Source organism: Rhea americana, unplaced genomic scaffold (assembly GCF_003343005.1).
Source record: "Rhea americana isolate MKP2758 unplaced genomic scaffold, rheAme1 scaffold_6, whole genome shotgun sequence".
In the NCBI taxonomy this organism is placed as follows: Eukaryota; Metazoa; Chordata; class Aves; order Rheiformes; family Rheidae; genus Rhea; species Rhea americana.
The window spans coordinates 5,655,639-5,675,363 of NW_028186756.1; positions in this window are offsets into that span (position 1 = coordinate 5,655,639).

Genomic DNA, 19,725 nt, shown 5'->3' on the forward strand with positions numbered 1-19,725 from the left:
GATCTCTCTTCAAGAGTGAGTGATGCTCGCTAAAGATGCAGAGAAGACATGCACCCTGAAACAGAAATGAGTTAGTAAGTCGAAGTGATCTTATGCGAGTCCTGAAGCAGCAGTCTCTCTGAAGAGGAACACTTACAGTGAGTGCTCAGAGATACAGAAAAGAAAATGCACTCCTGATAACTCAGCAACAAGCATCTCCCAGGCTACTCTTCTCTCTTCAGTAAGCCACTAGACGTTGTTAACAGAAAAACAAAAGACATCTCCGAGGGATGATTTGAAACAGCACAGAACTACAGTTTTCAAATAATTCTTGCCATTTCTCTCATATAAATTAATGGCAGATTTTATCGGACTAAACCCCCCCCCAAACAAATAACACCCCCCACACACACACGCACACTATATAATTTTGAAACTTTCCTTTTAATTTAGCTACCTTCTGGCAAAACCCAGAATGCTATAAAATATGACTTCTAGTTTTCCAGGGTTTTGTTAACAATAACTTATTACTTATACTCTTTAAGTTTATATAAAAYATATTTATATAGAAAACCAATTCTGACTTGCAAGAAAATACATTTTTAGTATTGTGTAAATATTTAGCTTTTGATTAGAAAATAGGTAGAGAATTGTAAAGGCATTGGGTAAGAACATTCATCYGTAAATTATGGAACTAGTTTAGTTACTTATTTACCAAACCACTGCAAAAAACTCACCCAGCAATAATAATTATGATGTGTCAGCTGAGAAAAAAAGAAAACACTAGTTCATCTTGTTTTACTGTTACTAAAGGACTAGTGTGCAGAAGAATTTCTTTTCCTCCCCCAGGAGGTTATAACATGCTACTATTCTTCTTCAGCAGCAAGTATCAGCGGCAGCAGCTATGACAGTGCTGGCAGAGCTTAGTCTCTACCTACTGCCTCTCCTTTTTCTCTCTCACTTCAGAGTACTAATTCATATAATATGTATGTATGTATATATACATATATATATATATATTTAGATATATCTATGTAAACATATAGCACATAATACACACAAAATTATCAACAAATGAAATAAACTGTCAAAATTAGTTTTAAAAGCATTTCTACTGAAATATTTRCTCTTCACAAGCTGCTATTTCACCAAGTTTTTTTCACGAATTACTTGCACATCCTTGAACAATTATAGTTTACAAGTGGCATACTTTCTGCAAGAGCAATGTAAACTATGTTTCACTAACAGTAAAGACATTTTTTTGCTGAGGCTATGGAAACATCTACTCTGTAGCTTCTGGTGTAGTCTAAAACGATTCTAGCATTTAAACCTATTCTTAAAGATGCTTCAGAGATGTGTACAAGCTGCATCAGTCGCCTTGGGCAGCAGGAAACCTATCTTTCTTCTCTGCTTGATCTCAGAYTGTGCATACTGTGTAGTATCATTATTAGATATCAAGAACAAGTGTGATTTTCCCCCTTGGTGTGAAAAAAAAACATACAATCATTTAGTCTCCAAACCTATAATATAGGCTAGAGCAGGAACCTATCTGTTAGGATACCTTCAAATGTGTAATTTCCATTTATTCCCTGCTGGTAATGTTATTTCTTATCTCCTGTCTGCCCCGCCTAGTATCAYGTATGAAAGGGTATTAAGTAAAATAAATAAATAAATGTATGGGTGAATGGATGGATAGAGGGAGCATTCCTCACTGTAAGAACATACTAACAAAAATCCAAAACATAACTTACCAGCCTCCAGACTTCTGGAACCACACCATAACATCTAATATATGTTTTTTAATATACTTTGACTGGGAAATAGTAGTGATAAATATATTGTATCTCTGACCAGTATTTTATGGATGACCATCCTGTCACAACACTAGAGACAGAATAGTAAATTCACTGTTCCTTCATTTGCAGTCTTGTTACATGCAAGAAAGAATTATATAAAACTCCAAGTTAAATTCATCTCTAGATTCAGCACCACTTTTTAGCAGAGCTAGAGCTCAGTTTAGAATATTTTAAGGACAAATCTTGTCTTATACCACGTAGGAAAATATTTTCATTTCTCTGCTCTCCAGTGAAAATAGTTCAGATATTCTTACGTTCAAAATGAAAACTCCTAAGACCGAGTGTCAGCCAAAGTGGCTGTTTTTATTACCAGTGAATCAGTTAGCCTTTATGATTGTATTACAGATAACAAGCACATTCAATTTGAACTACTATCCAAATATGAAATATGCTACTAGTGACATTGGTTCTAGGATACTTCCCACCTGACAGAACCCACGTGCACAGCTTTCATCAAAACTGCAGAGTACTGTGTGTGGCATCTGACCCTACCCACTTCAGAAGGATCCAGCCAGTGAAGGATAATGAAACAACATAACTATAAAATGTCTCATTTTGCATTCAAATGAAAGTGTGAGATGAGCCAGCACAATCTCTTTTTATAATTTTACTTACCAGTCTGCCCTTGCAAGTGTCTCAAAATCACTTAGTGCAGTAAGATCCTGAAATCTGAAGACCAAGTGCCCCATTTAGCTATAGCTAATTAGTCCACACATCCTGCAATGCAAAAATATAATTGACTCTGTGTATAAAACAATTTGGGGGGAGCCAGTGTATTTGCATGCTAATACAAGGAACTGTTAGCGCCCTACATTATACATGGGATATTAAAAAGGTGCCAATTATGAAGAAGGGGTGTACTGCATTATAAACCAACTGCCTTGTGCAACTAATTGCTCTACACGCTGYATAATCCAAAAATATAATTGACCCTGTCTGTAAAGCTATTTTGGGGAACAAGAAATCATTAGCATGCCAAAACCAAGTGCCAGTTACAAAGAGGGGAGTATGACCACTRCGACCATCTGCCTCCTATATGAGTGATCTACACTTTCTGGAAAAAAACAAAAAACAAAAAAATCCCCTCTTTTTTACTGTTGTCCCAAATAAAAACAGGGCTCATGGGATTTTATGTATAGGGCATTTGCAGTATTCTGTAGAAGYGGAATATCTTTCAAAGGATTCTTCTGTTCAGATTGAAATGCTGCCAGCTAGGACCACTGTCAATTGGAGCACTATGTCTTTGTTTACTGTGTTGGGGTGGCAGTGATTTTTTTCTAGGGCTGCTCCTTACTTCCACCTGGAGAAAGGGTTCCACATAAACACATGCAGAAAGTCCATTAGTCAGGCAACATGCTAACTTCTTCTATTAAAGCAACAACGTTAGTGAATTACTTAGGGTAATGGCTGTCTGCGTACTCAAGAATGACAACAACAGGACAGATGTTGCAGTTTATACATCCCAACCCTTTGGGAATAATCAGCTGTACCACATAAATATCCAAGATCTTTCTATTATGGTTTGTCTTCAGTATGCATAAAATGGTTCAAAAAATTTCATGTCTATAGCACTTATGTACTTTCATGATCCACAGATATCTATGTTTACAGTATTTTTCTTTGTCCAGATTTCTTATATACTAAGACATTATTGAGAAAATGCACATTCTTCACTACTTAATTACTCCTGGAGTAAATTGTAGGAAAATAATTCCATTAGGTTGTACCATTACAGCAGCTCCTGACAAGTGCTCCAGGTTTACTTTCCTGATATTATATATTCTGGCAATACAGTAATACAAATGTCTTTTGAAAAAATGGACACCGARTATCCACTAAAAGACAACTGAAATATAAAATCAAAAAGAATCAGATCATGCACCATCTTTTTTCAGAGATTCACATGGGGCCTGGTAAGTAGACAAGTCTTCTCCTGCCTACGCTTTGTAATACAACGGACAACTGGAAGAAAGTTTATGAAGTGTGCCTCATTTATCCTCTGGCTTTGGGGATTTCCCAACACGCATTGCTCATGTGAAATAAATTCTGCAGTCTCCATTAGGGAATTGTGACTCTGGGGCTTTGATCCACAGACTTCCATTAGTGTTGGGTACAAGCCAGTAAAATCCTTGATGAAAAAGCCAATGAATAAACTTCTTGTAAAGAGGTTTATACATGTAGAGAGGTAAGTTCCTATCTGTAAATATTATTTCATTAAACCTAAACATCTGTCCTACTGTGGAGTATAAGTAATTTCGTTCCATCAAATTCTGCCTGGTTATATTTATTTGCTCTTTGTACAAATTATTGAATAGTTTAAATAACTCTGGTGTGAATATAGTTCAACTATCTTTCTAGAGAATGTCTCTAACAGCACATTTCACTCATTCTTTAGTAGTTTTTCACTTTAAACATATCTCTAACTAATTTAATTTTATAATATTTCAGAATAGACATGTATCCCTGTACTCTTCTTGGAATGTTCGCTTGAATTTTCTATCTAGCTAAACAGAAACTGATGGACTGAGTCAGCAAGGGAAAAAAAAAACAAAAAGAAAAAAAATGTAGTCAGCCAGGATTTTCTTCAAACAATGTTTATAATCTAAAAAAATAAAAAATAAATAAATCAATAATTAGCGAACAAAGTGTCACAGAAGATACCGTCTGGCTACTGAACAACCTGGGCAYGAGGCTTTGTCCTCTGTCGCAGTCCCCACTCTGACACACACATTTACACTTCCTTGATTCCCTGCGTCAGGAGAAAGAGCACATCAAGCTGAAGTTTGCCCTTACATTATACAGCAGTAACTTAATAATCTGTCTTATTTACCAAGGTAATTGTCCAGCATTCCCTCCGCCCTCCATATTCATAAAATTTTACAATAAAAGATTTTACAAATGGCATATGTGGCTGTCATTAGAAATGCACGGTAAATGGCAATTTTTGTTCCTTAATTCACTTGTCTTCTAGTCTACTGGGATGTAGTGGAATATAATGCTTTCCTACCTTGTATTTCACAGTCAATAGAAGTCAACGTTAGCCCAGTCATTTTTATTTATGAACTTATCAACTGTAGCAATAAAGACAACTTAGAAGCTGTAACCACTACGAACAATGAATGTGATCTTTTCAATCTAAAGACTAAACAGATTTAGGCACATAATGCAGCCCTACCTAACTCCTTTCTGGTTATTAAGGGACACCGCTTTTTTTCTTTTTGTTCTCTTTCTGTTCTTTTCTGGTAATACTAGAAACTGCATGACAAAACACCTGGGAAAATCCAGCATCTGAAGTAGAGAATAAATACAGATTCCTGATGATGCAATCATTATTCTTCTGAAAACCACCAGGATTCCTAGTTAGCACTTAACTACATTTATTTTGAGAGATTAGTGTAAAGAGCAAGTGGCTAGACCGGACGACAGAGAACTGTGTTGCCTTTACTTTGATACATGTTCTTCTGTTTCCTCTAATTGCAACAGTGTCTATATCTAATGTAGCTGCACAACCAGTACCTGGCGTCCTCATCAGTTTTCAGCTTTGATAGTTCATAAATACCATTTACGGTATCACATCTCACATAGACAACATGTTAACAAAAATGATTTTTTTTCCACTATAAATCTTTCTTTAAACTTCAGCCTCCTTTCTAAAATACAGTATAAGCAGCTTTAAAACTTCAGTTACTGTGTTCTAAAATACAACTACTATTTTATAGCCCCATTTAAAAAATTTTTGCAGGAACCATGGCCTTTTAAATAAYAACAAATTTTAAAAAGTAGATGTTTATACAAAACCTCTCTTCTTTAGAATGAAAAGCTGGTATGTTCGTATGGGTCAGGACAACCCATTAGCTATATGAAACGGATTCTCAGAACCCCTCAAATAATGCCTAACAGCCCAGCATAGTTTGTAACAAGTACCACAGCTGAACAATATGAAAAATATGAATGGAAAATATGAATAGCTGACAAATAATCCTTTTTTGTTGGCTTAAGTCCATTACCCCACTGAGATGAGTATTTGACTTTCAACACACAATTAAAAAAAGTTATTTTTTTGTGTTTCTGCTGCATCTGCTTCACTGATTGGTGTCAGCTGAGGTAAAATTTTAGTCTTGTCTTTATTTAACAGGATTTTGCAATGACTAGCAGATGCTAAGCTACTGTGTCAAGCAAGCACAGTTCAGGCAAAGATGACAACCATATCACAAWCAAATGTTTGTCAGAAAAATCATGTGACATGAGTATTCAATATACTTCTCATTCTGCATTTCTAAAACCTTGAAAACTGTAAGTGGAGAACAAGAACTTTATGATATAATTCTTTTCTTTGTGCTCTTACACAGGCAACRTAAGTTGTTAGAGCTGCAGAGGGATAAAATCAGGAACAAGTATGGAAATAATCAGGCCCTTTGCATTTAAAAATACACTTATTATAGGAAATATCTTAGGTTCTAAGACTTAAAACAACAAATAGTAAGTTGATGGTCACACRCTATGCATCCTCATAATTCACTGACTATATCTCAGACAGTCTAGGTCATAAAATGAAGTGAAAGCACAAATTTCTGTTAGAAATAGCCTCTTTGTTAGCATGATTCAGTTTGCCACCACTGTCTTGTGATTATGTAACAGAATAAAAGTCAACATTTTGAGAAAGGTAGTCACAGCGCTCAGCACTTTCTGGTAGCTTTGGCTGGGTCCAGCCCAAGCCGCCAGCTTAGAAGAGGCTTCCACGACCCAGCAAAAGCTGCCCCGACCATCCAGCCAGCCAGCACAGCTCCGGCCTGGCCGCCACCACCCCCCTGTTCTGCTCCTGAATTGCCCCCAGGCAGAGTCTGCCACCAGGGAAAACTGTGCTGGACTCTGTATCGGCTTTGTATTCGGGACAAATGTCTTCCTGCAGCCACATCAGGAGACCAGGTTCATTTCACCTGACCTAAACTGTTTCTGAAGCAAGATCTCCAGGGGTGAAAGGCTGTGAATTAATATACTCAATGCAACACTTGACCTGTTCCTTTCTTCCTTTTTTTTTCCTCCTTCACTCTTTCTAAGAGCTATCTTTGCTCATTTATGCTGTTTTTTAATATGCTTGGTAGTCAAATGGGGGAGAGGTAAAGAATGTAGGTGATGAGTCTGTAAAAACCTTAATTTTCCTAGAACTTTAAGGGAAATAAATGGTAACTTGATTTATTCCCTCATTCATAGAATATGAAATATCAAGAAAGAAAAGACAGCAGTAACCATCCACCCTACTGTCTCAACACAGGTCAGAGGACGATGCAAAAAAATAAGTTTACAATAGGTGTTAAATAAGCTATGATATACAGGCTATCTCTTTGTTAAATAAAACATTAATACCTAATTCTAGATTAGCTAGAAAACACATGAAAGGCCTCAATCACCCCACTGAACTAGAAAAAGTAACAGAAAAAAAAGTTCCAGAAGTTTCACCAGATCTTGATGCAAAGGCTCAGAGGTCAGAGGTAGCTCTGATTGACAAGATCAGGATTTTGATCAGATACCAGCAGAAGTCACCTGTGCAGTGTCCAGCGGTCAKGAATGCATCCTTCTGCAGCTAAGCTTTCATTATTTATGTCTCAGTGGACATGCAGTCATCTTACTGCTAAATGTCATCTTGATTCAGCTAGTCATACCATGTGCTTATGAATTTTATTAGTCATTGGTTGGCTTGTTATACACAGTGTAACAAAGTCCTCCCTCAGTATTCTTCAAAGGATAAATTATGGAACTTGAAGACTCTTTCCTTCAAACATTTTCTCCAATCATTGAATCAATCTTCAGACAAAAATCTTTTAAAATTACAGACAACCAAAACTGCCATCACTGTTTGACAGTGGTCTCAATACCACAATATAAAGTCCTTTCCCTCACTCCTCTGCATTAACTCTGCAGTGTTACTATTCACAGCATCTTAATGGAAGCTCCTCCCGAATTGTGCAGYGACAATAGTTTACAGGTTTTGATTTCACAAACAAGTTATGTATTCCACCAAAAAATACAGTCTAGTTATTTCCCAGCTCTCAGCTGTGCCAACAAAAGAGCTTCTGAGGCTACATACCCAGCCACATCATGGAACTGATCCAGCTTAGGACTAACTTACCAAAAAATGGACAGCCTTGACTTGGACGACTACAAGGCCATTACCAATAGAAAGAACAGGGAGAGCCTTCCTTCAAGAGCAACAAGGGCTTGCAGTGTCTTAACATGATCTTTAAACTTCACCTTTGAATAATTTTATACAGATTACATTCCTTGTTCCAAACTATACAACTTTGTAACTTTGCATTCATCTGTACTAACTAAATTGAATAGATATAACCGTCTGTATGGGCCAAGTTTAGAGTAACTCAAGTTGTTCTTCATGGATGATTACATGATGATCTGCTATCCTGACAATTATTRTATCACCCTTAGGTGATTTTAAATCCAATGATTTTAAATCCATCATTCACATCCAAAAATGTTGTATGAAGTCAGGCCTCCTCCATTCTCTGCACAACTGCGGTAGAGGCACCCTTGTTCAAATGATGATGCCCCATTAACAACTACTTTTTGATATCTGTTGGCTAGCTAGCACTTAATCCATTTAAGATGGGCTTTATTGATACTGTGGAGTGTTAATTTTTTATCAGAATGTCACATAGTAATAAGTCAAACGCTGTACAAAAGCCTAAGTATATTACATTTACATACACATTAGAAGTCCACCATTTTATCACCACAGTTTTACAACCTGGGCTTCCAAAGATGCTAAATTCTGTTCTATTTTTTGACATACCATGTCCAAGTTTTCAACCTTGAACAGTAACTGAAAAAAATGGAAATTAAATAATTTACCAGTTTCAGATTCTAACCAGTAAATTGCTGTGAATTTGTAACCACACTATCATTTTCATTGTGCTACACTGGCCATTTAGGTGAATGATAACCCAGGAGACAGCACCATGCAGGGCTAGCAAACAAGTAAATCATTTAGATTGCACACTGCTTTCAACTGAAAAAGGAGCAGTAAATCTGTCTTGCCATTGCCTTCTCTTTTGTTGAATTTTCAGGATGGTGCAGTCTTCTTATTAAAACAAATAAAAAAAAATCTACAGATTTAATTTATTGTCTAGGTTTTGCGCATAATGACTAAGGCTGACCAATACAGTGCTAGAAGAATAGGTTTAGTCATTTAAGATCATGCCAAATATAACATACAGATAGTTTTAACCACACGAAGAGAAAATTCTAGTTAAAGAATGGCACCATCTAATGGGTTTTGTTTTAACTGCAAGTTCTCTAAATAAAAAGCTCCAAGTTGCAAGGGAGAAAAATGCCCTTATGTAACTATTTTGCTCACCTGCCTCTCCATGTGTAATAGACATACAGAAAAAAAAAAAAAAGAGGAAATCGTGCTAGCTTAAAATGTAAATCTGGATTACTTACTTATACAGTAGATGGAACTGGAGTTTATTTCAAACCATGCCTGTGTTACTTCCAAGATAAACATATTAATACAAATAAAATCTATGTATGCAAACAGGGTAATATTTTCTATCTACATAAAACCCAGCATATCATATTTTTATAGCTTATCACTTATTTTTACATAATTTTAGCTGAACAAAATACATGCCTTGAGATGTCTTGCACATTATAATATTACACTTATTTGCAAAGTATGTTTGGAAAGACATACTTTGTACAGTTCATTGGCAGCTTTTGTTTWGATTTTGCTTGTTTGGCTGTAAATTAGAGTAGGTAAGAAATAATCAAGGCTCAAATTTCATTCATATCTGCTGGTGAATTACTGTATGATACTTAAGATCACTAAATTTCCCTCGTTTTCTCTGTAAGTACGGAAATGCTAATATTTTAATCTTTTATTAGGATGTCACAAAGATTAATTAGTCTTCTATATATATTAAGAGCTAAAAACATATATTTTCCTACRAAAAAATACTATTACAGAAATTTTACAGTAAGAAATATACTGACCAGCATTTATGTATAGAATAGATAAAATACACAGAAATCTTCATTTGGCTATTAACCACAGAAAAAGAGCACAATTGCCATTTAGACACTAAAAAACCCTAGTTTTATAGAAGACACTTAAGAGTGAATGGCTCTACCATTCGCTACCACTCCATCAATTTAACATAGCTAGAACAGTTTAAACATAAGAAAAAACATTTTCACTGTGCGGCTGGTCAAGCAGAGGAGCAGGTTGCCTGGAGAGACTGTGGAGTCTCCAGCCTTGGAGATATCCAAAACCTGATGGGAGCRGCCCTGAGCAACCTGCTGTGGCTGAGCCGAGTTGAGCAGGGCTGCCCATGCTCAGAGGTGCCGGCCAGCCTCGGCCTTCTCCACTTCTGTGATTTTATGATCATCTGCATGTTTGTTGCTGCTTTGGAAATAAAACTACCTAAAACCTAACACAGTATTACATTGTATTTATCTCCAAATCTTGTGCTTATCCTCCAAATCTTCTGAAGATCTAGAGAAGCTCCTCTCTTGTAAATATTTAGTATAATATCTGAGCCTAGCTAGGGAGCGAACAACTGGAAAGTCTTAATACTGAATCTGGAACAAACTTAATGGCTCTAGAGACAAACTAAACATAATGAAAATGTCTTAAGTCACTGCAGTGGAATTTCGCCATAGCTGGTATAATCCATACTAYAGAGTTTTTTTCATCTACAAAAATAGCCCTATGTATAAAAGTGAAGTAGAAAAATTTAAAGATAGATCTATAAAATACTTAAGCTCATCTTAAATGCTGAAAATGTGCTTTTAAAAAAAAGTTTTATGAAATGAGAAAACAATTTTTCAAAATAGTGAAGTACAAAATTGAGTGATAATGGAAATAGATATGATTATTGCATACACATCAGACCCTCCCTTTACTGCCTTTAGAGAAACACAYTCAAAGCATCTCCTAGCTGCATTTTCCTCCATACAGAATTTCACATGTTACACTCACGCACAGATAATCAGTTATTTTTATGAAYACTGCTGGTTTACATCCTATTCATACCACTAATGCAAAGGCATTTGCTGACTTAGCTACAATTTGTTTGTTCCCTTTTACGATCATGGCATGAATCTGCAATGAAGTGCAGCTGGTTCTGAACCGATTTTTAAGAAGCAAGATGTATATGAATACATAGGCTTCAGAAAACTCACAACACCACAATACTGCATTTCTGTGAGATCCTGTCCTTTAAATGTTGAAGACAGCCTTGTAAAACTGGATCCTGAGTACCGCTTTGAGATTCATACTTCAAAGAGGCAGTAATGCATTTTCCCAACTTCCAGAAAACAGAGAAATCGAAATTTCTGCTATAAAAGAGAACTTCAGCTGCATCTTACWAACAGGGAGCCATTGCTGCTTGTGGCAGACACTTTGAACAGTTGTGATTAGTCAGTTAGGGTATATGAAGACCAAAAACTGCACAGAAAAGATTWAACACAGGAGACAGCCTGAAATTATTATTCTAAGAGCAGACACAGTATTCAAACATAAAATGTTTTTAAAAATAAAAAAAATAATAATTTCACTTTACTAGAAGTAGCTGTCTGCAGAGAAAAACAAACCTAAAAGGATTAAATATTGAATCAGACTCATACATTATAACTTTGTACAWATTTTGAGGTCTGTTCAGACTACAGATTCTTGCCATTCGAATACAAAAGCCCTCTGGCAAAATTCAAGTCTAAATGTAGCTTTAGTTCTCATTTACAAGCATAGTTGTAGAAGGAAGAAACAGAAGCAACAGCCTCAGGCACTGACAACAGATTCCTTCCAGTTGGAAGACCCATGCATGTAAGGTAAGCTGCTTTAGATAAGGTAAGCAGAGTCTCGCAATTACTGTTGGGAACCTCTTTGAACAATCAAAGATTGCCATGAGATACATACTGGGGAAATGGGAAGAGAGCTGTAGAAACATAAACTGGCAGGTCAGACCACAAAGAGTAAATAAGAGCAGTCTAAAGATCACATGGGAATGTACAAATACGAAACAAAAGCTGCTCTTTTCAGAAAAGTAGTCAATTACGTTATTTAAATGCGCGAGAAATACAGACTAGCTAAAACATGGAAAGAAACCACCAAGCGTGCTGAGAAGCAGCCTTCTTTGAGCAGATTTTATGCTTACAAACGAATATATCCCCAAATACTTATCTAGCCATATCTTTTAAAATATTATTAATTTATTCCCATCATTGTCCTTGATAATTTTTTCGCGTCTTTTCTGCTATAAAAGAAAGTCAGATCAGCCGTGAATTACATACTCCTCAAGCTGTACTCTCGCTTGGACGCAGAGATTCCATTGTGCTCGACAGCAGCTCAGAAAGTCTCAGAGCTTCAGTGCTGTTTATACAGTATCAAAGCCACATGTAAGTGGAGGTGGAGCAAGAAGTACTRTCTTTCTGCATTTTGACTTCACTCCACTACACCCTATGACTTTGATAAAGGTAAATCATGGTGAGAAACTTATTGTTCCTCTTCAAACTAACCTCCCACAGCTCAGATCATTCTTATTTTTTTCCTCTCTGTGAAAACAGCAGCATCTTGGCCATTTACTGTATCTTGCTTTTTATACTCCTGTCTCCACAGCACATCACAGTACTGCAGGTCACACATATCGCTTCCTGGGGGAATACGATGGGTGGTTCAGCGCTACAATAGAGACAGTTGCTCCAGGTCACAGCTGAGGTACACTAACAAAACAGCTCATGAGAGAGCATACTAGGCTTCTCATCAAAGGCTTGTCATCAAACTGTTAGTCCTTCTGAGATTAGGAGCATTAATACAGCGAAAAGGAGAGCTATTGTGAAAGGTTCAGCTCCCTTAGCTGTCCCTCATTAAAATGTTAAGCATATATTCCTTGGTTCTTTTCAGTTCAAGTCTGCAAAAGTAAAACTGTCTTTCTTTCTCTTCTTCCTGAGTTATCGGCCTGATATCAATATGTTTAATCTTTATATGTTTTTTCTTCCAAATAACGGATACATAGCATCAACAAAAAAAATCATACCATTTACCAACATCTGATGGGTGGCTGTTAAAGGAAACTGAAGATGTTATTACTATGCAGTTGCTCTCTGGTAATATCCTGAAGCTAAAAAAATGTGTTATGGCAGAAACATGGAATAAAACCTGTGAGATTAGCAACAGATCCTCAGTTTTCTTCTCTCCAAAATTGAATCTTCTTCTTTGTATCACATTCCCCAAATATTGTACCATTGCCAGCTTTTATTTCTTTGACTCCGTATGGCTGAGAAAAAGGGAGATGAAATGTAGATTCCAAAAATGGGTCAGAATAGAAGAGTAGCATAAAAACAGTAGTGGGAGAATGGCAGTAGTTGCAAAAGAATGTCGGCTATCTTAGCTCAGCTTAAGAGAAATAGGATGGTAAATCACCTGCTAGTCCCTGACAAAAATGCTTTAATAGCCATTCTTCGTAATAGAAGGAAAGACACATTTCCACTGAAATCATGCAAGAAAAACAAGGCTGATGATAACTTAACTTCTCTGAATGCTTAGGGTTAGTGTATACAATAACGAGAGTAACTGCAAGAATGGACGGGAATATTTTTTTGTATGTGAGGAAATAAGTGTTTRGATAATAGCTAAATATTAGACTAGCATTAAAATAAGGGAAAAATATTTCAGATTGACCACATTTGTACAGGTAGCAGAAGACAGAATTCAGATACAAATGCAGAAGCTTTATAGACTGTCTTGTGTTTAGTGGAAATATTTGTAGAAATGTATCCTTTATGCTGACCTTGAAATGGGCCTTTACTGAAATTTTTCCTAGTCCTTTCATACATCCACCAAAGATGAGAGCAAAGAACAGACCTTTTAAACAAATAACACACTTTCTACCTAAATCAGCCCTAGCTAACTGGACAATCCTCATCCAGAGGTTCAATCATCTACTTTTGCAAATATTATCTACTCTGCTCTATAAATTATCATCTTTGCTGTTCCCAGTTCTTTAGAAACATGTCACATTGTATTGAAGCGTTAAACAGAGAAACRAACAAAAAGGTTCACATTGAAAGGAAAATGCAGTTTAGCAGGGTATTTGCAGTACAACACTTCTGAGTACCTATTCACTGGTCTCTCACGATCTGGACTTGCCATCTGGCTTAATGACACCTGACTCAGCTTCCTCAGTGTCTCAGTCTACCAATTAGTAAAAGGACCAAAACAGTACATTCTTCACAAGTATGAGGTAGGGCATACCTACCCAAACGAAGACAAAGTTCCTGCCTCAGTGAGCATGTTTTGAGATTTGATGAACTTAAATGYCTGGAAAGCATTTTCACTGCTTAGTTTAAAGTCAGTAGCTAAGTGAAAAACTATTCTGTTTTAACAATAATGTCTGTGGGAAGATATACACAATTAGAAAACTTATTCCTCTCACTAGCTAGTGTCACTTTGATAGTGCAAGAAACACCATCCTGCATTTTAGTCACAACTGGTTAGCATGCCTTAGAAAAATAATCACGGAGCTCCTTGGAACTACAGGTATTTCCAAACTTAGTTTGCTCTGGTGCCACTGAATCACACTCTGGCATAAGGCAGAGATCTGAAAACACTTTAATTTTCCACTTGTCACAGATTTACGCCTGTCTTTCTAGTGAATCAGACAGGAGAGATTCTCTATACATGTATGTCAATGAAGTGCTTCACCACCCATGGCTTCCTCTTGAGGTCCCAGGAGCTGTGAGGACTGTGCGCATCTGTGTAGAGCAGAGAACAGCTTATTCAAGTAAAGAACATCTACACAAGTTTGCTACTACCCAGCAGGAAGTGATAGTTCCTCCAACTCAGCCACCCCTCCTAAATGCATGTGCATGTCCACATCCAACCCTTAAACCTACATATCTTGCCTGGCTCCATACAGCCTCCTGGACTCATCAGATGCTCAGCTCGGGAAAGAACAGAGAGGGGGACAGGTGYCAGAAAAYGATGGCAACACCTTGCTGCCAGCAAGCACTGTTTGACCATATCACACTCAAGAGTAATGGGACAGTGGCAGAAGCAGCAACACTTCTGACTAGGCTCTGTAAACTCTTTTTGGACAGCATATCACTTYGAAGATCCTAGTGTGCTGTTGATGGCTTCTGTACTTAATTTGGAAACTGCACTACTTTACTGCTCGCACATAGATCTTTTACTAGTGACTGCCCCAATAACTAGTGATATGCAATCTTTAGAAAAAGTCATTCAGTCATGATTTGTTACTTGAACTTTTTTCCTCRGAGTACTTCTGAAAGTTTCCTCCAATCAGTCTCTCTAGTAAAAGAATCTCTTTTCCTCTCAGTTTTTGGCCTTTTGTATTTTTATACCAACTACTCTTCCATGGTATTCTATGGCTTTATAACACATTAATCTTTTCACCACTTAAGTAGGGGAAAATACTTTTCCTTAATATAAAGGATGCCATTCTAACAAATGTCTGTGCAGATCTGATAATCCTCCTAGTACAGAAAATGGATCATATCTACACAAACCAGAACACTGTTTCTCAGCAGCCAACCTATTGTTTCCCCTCCACTTTCTATATTTTGCATTATACCGATCCTGTACACTTTCTCCAGAGTACCCTGTTATCTTAACTTTTCTCCCTTTTTTCTAAGTGCTCTCTCTCCAAAAAGCTCTCCAACTCACCTTCCTCCTCATGGTCTCATGATAATGATGCTATGTAAGTAATTAAGTACTTCTGTGGATTTAACATGAGTTAATACTACAACAAATACAGCAAAGCTGAAAGACAGTTCAGTGATGCTATCTGTCTCTCTTTCGCATCCCTGCATGCTCTGGACTATCCAGTAGCTCTGCTGACTGACAAGAAATGAAGCAGATCTTATAATTTATCTTTATCAGTACTGTCTATAATATCTTTATCAATCAGTACTGTCTATACAATTTCTTTTAAGCAGTCATTTTAATTAACAAAGTTTCAGTCTCCACACACCACATTTCTTGGCTATAAGTGGATTTTCAAAACAACTTCTGTGTTGAATTTTTTTCTATAGATTAACACGGAATAGAAACAATAAACATTCACTTTAGACTTGCAAAACTATTACAGCACAGCTAACTGAAAAAAATAGTGAATCAGGCACAGAGTATACTCAGTGCTTACCAATTTGGGGCTTTTAAGATTCAGGATTTCTAGTGGCAGAGTTTTCAGAAAGTTGATATAGCATCCAAGAAAATGATTAGATAGAAGTAAATAGTTTTAGAGCAGGTTTACATTAAATATCTGTCTTAAATTCTCATTATTGAAACAAAAATTTGGCAGAAAGGCTGACTTCTTGTATAGATTTATAAATAAACCATCTGTGACTCTGAGYAGAGAAAAAGCATTTCATAAGAGGAAAAAATAGATTAAAAGATTATAGTTTCAGATCATTCATAGCAAACTTACAGCAATTAATGTTCAGTATCGTACCATTACAAATGCAGCAGCTCTCAGAGGATTCTGGGTATCTGGAAGTCACTGCATTCATATCCCAGGAAATACTAAGTTTACAGTGAGCGAATTTTGAACCAAAGATAGAGAACACTAACTGCTCCTGCAGTTCTCCATCCATGCGCCTTTCTTCTAGTAGACGTATGTGCATCCAGGTATCATTCCAGTAAGCAATCAAATACCAAGAAGGATAAGACAGAAGAACACCCATGCAGAAACTTGTATCATGTTTACAGGTTTTCAGCTAGTCCCATTGTGTAGCAGATATCAAATACAATTCACTAATGACTAAGCCTCTTTGTAGTGCCTTTTCATCTCTCTTTTACAGAAGTTATTGATGCCAAAGGAGTTAAAAAAAAAAAAAAAAAAAAGAAGAGCAGTATGTTTAAAGTATACATATAACATCCTCATCAAGAATAAAGTTCTCCACAAGATAGTACATTGTATTTACAGTAATCTTGTTATGTGTACACTGTAGATGTTACACGAAGATCACCAGAAGCCAGAAATCTTAAAAATATACAAGTTTTACCTTTCTTTTAGTAGTATCCCATGGCATACAAGACATTTTAAACAAAACTGAGCTGTGAATCTTAGTTTATTTTTTACAGTTCCTAGCAGAATTCTAAAGACAGTCTGATAATCAGCAAACAAGACGTTAATCCATTTTTGTTGAGCAGCCCAGAGTCTCGCTGAACAGGCAGCTCTTYCACCCTGAATTTTAATCACTCAGGACTGTATTAAGAGAGGATAATCCTCTACGTAATTTATATATAAAAGTAACTGGGATACATCATAATGGTGCCTGCTTAAGCTGATTCTATACCTCTCACCTCTGARCTTCCCACTAACTCTATGCTAGCATTAGCAGCAAAAGTAAAGAGATAAAAGATAAAGCAGGCAACATAAGCATAATGAAGGCTATGATATTGACTCAGATATAATGAAAATTGACTTATGGCATTTTAAATGCAGTTCCAAAAACTTCTGARAACTTTGTTTACGTGAAGTTTCACTCCTACACCATCTTCTCTGAATTAAACTTCAGTGGGTTTTCTTCTGTGATCAKCAGCTCTAATAATCAGGCACTACAAAATGGTTCTGCTCTACTTGTGCTGTGGTGATTACAGAGATGCCTGGCAGACTGTGTACAGATCACTGTATGTATGTAATACTGGTGGAAAGGGGTAGGAGATTATTAATTTATTTTCCACAACCTTTTTGTTCCTTTACTCCCAGCGGGACAATTTTGCAGTGGCATAACTCAGGGTTTGCACACCCCATTATATAAGTCTGGAAGGAGCTAAAGGGCTGTTGGGTACCTATTCAGCCTCTCCTGGAGGCAAACAACAGACTTCAAAGGAGCAACTAAAAAGGAAGAGCCCACCTTAATTAGTGCTTAGAAGGGGAGCAGACTTGCTGGAAAAATCAAGGATGACGGCTCCCCGTCAGAGTCCCCTGTCGGAGAGGTAGGCCTGGCAAAGGCCATTTGCTTGTTTGGCTGCCACTGTTTGACTTAAGCACGCCTCAGTCCTGGCAGAAGAGAGGCTTTTTGATATTAATCACTTGCAGAACGAGAGAGAGGATCTGCTATCAATTCACCCTAGAAGCAAAACAGAAAACAGAACTGTTCCTGTATGTCTAGGTTGAACTTCACGTACACCAATGGAAACAGGGCTTGCACATCCCTGGGGCAGAGGGTTAGGCCCTTTCCCCCSGTGGGCTGGTGAAGGGCGAGGAGGGAAGCCCCGCAAAGACCCCGCCGGCCTGCGCGAGGGACACCACGGAGCACGGTCCCTGCTAGGCACGTGGCTCCGCAGGCTCTAAAGAATCATGACGATTCAGGAGACGTTTCTCTATATTAACAGTGAGCGCACTGCAAAGGGCTTTAAACAACAACCTTGTGCRACTTCTGTGCTCTTCTAACAGAAGTCTGAAACTTTTTAAGTAAAAAGCAAGCTTTTTTTTTAGGTAAGTTGCTTACTTTTTACCTAAAAAACATCAGAAGTGAAATCTGTCCCTCAGTGACTTGCTTGTGAGGGAAGAAGATAGGGTTCTACAACAAAACTTGCTTTCATAATAAGCTCATAAATAAATGCTTGTTTAATAAAGGACAGACAAATAAAATCTGGATTTCTCCTACAGAACTCACAGTTCACAGAACTGTGAACCACACAGATGCTGYATTTGCCTCTTTGCAGGTCAACTTCCCCAAAAGAACAAGCTTTTTCAAAAAATTTAAGGAATAATTGAAAGATAACCATGATCAGTTTTAATGAATACAGGAAAATACAACTATATATTAACTGTCTTTAGCAGAAAAGATTATGAGAAAACATTGTTCCAGAAGAAACTCGTAATAAACAATCTCTCTACTAAAATAAAAGAATATTTTCTGCTAAAATGTTTTTATGTATGTGTGTGTATAAATACATCTATTTAAATAAAAAAATGTTGCCCTCTTTTTGTTATCATCAATTTTAATTTCCTCTCTCTCCACCTCACCATCCTCAGATCAAAGTTAGGCTAACTATAAACACTGGTAGTAATAGAATATATCACTTGTGTATAGGGTCCTCCAGCACCAGCACTTTCTCTTAGAACCTTTTGAATTTCCTGGTTGCATCTTGCTGTGCTGGAAATAAAGCAGATTGATTTGTCATAATACCCAGGAGAATATAAGGCATCGGTAGCTGAGGAAGGGAGCACATAAGCTTTGGAGACATTAAAATAACAGAAACAAGAGCTTAAGAATTGCATCCATACAGCCTCTTCCACTTCCTATATTATAAAACCTACTCATGTCTAGAGGATACCACTTTGTTTTCAAAGACCAAATGAAGTGTACAGTCAGATTTATTATATGCTTCAAAAAGAGATATGTTCTCTAAATAAGGAATCCATGCTCAAATGCACAGTAAAACAAATGTACAACTTTCCTATTTCACATTCTTCACTGAGTATCACACAGCGGCGCACAAGCCTTTCTATGCAGGTTAACTCATAGATGGGAAAATATAAAACTAACGTTAACAATAGAAATCTATAAACCCTCAGAACAGAGACTTTAAAAGCAAGCAGAATTAAGAGTGGCTGCTCACCACAGGGTAACCGAGAAAAAAATTTCTAAGGATGGAGAAACTGTGGTGAGATTGTCTGTTTCTTCTTCATCTTAGGACTAACCAAGCAGGACATGATCAAAGTATTATGAAGAAATAAAGAATGCAATAGATGCAATAGACAAATAACACTACACATGTGAACTGCCATCTTTCCCAAAATTTATTATAAGCTTTTGACAATTAGAGACCTTCTGTAGAAATACTCAGCTCCTGGGTTTTAAAATACAATGAATTAAATCTAATTTAGAAACATCTGGTCTTTTT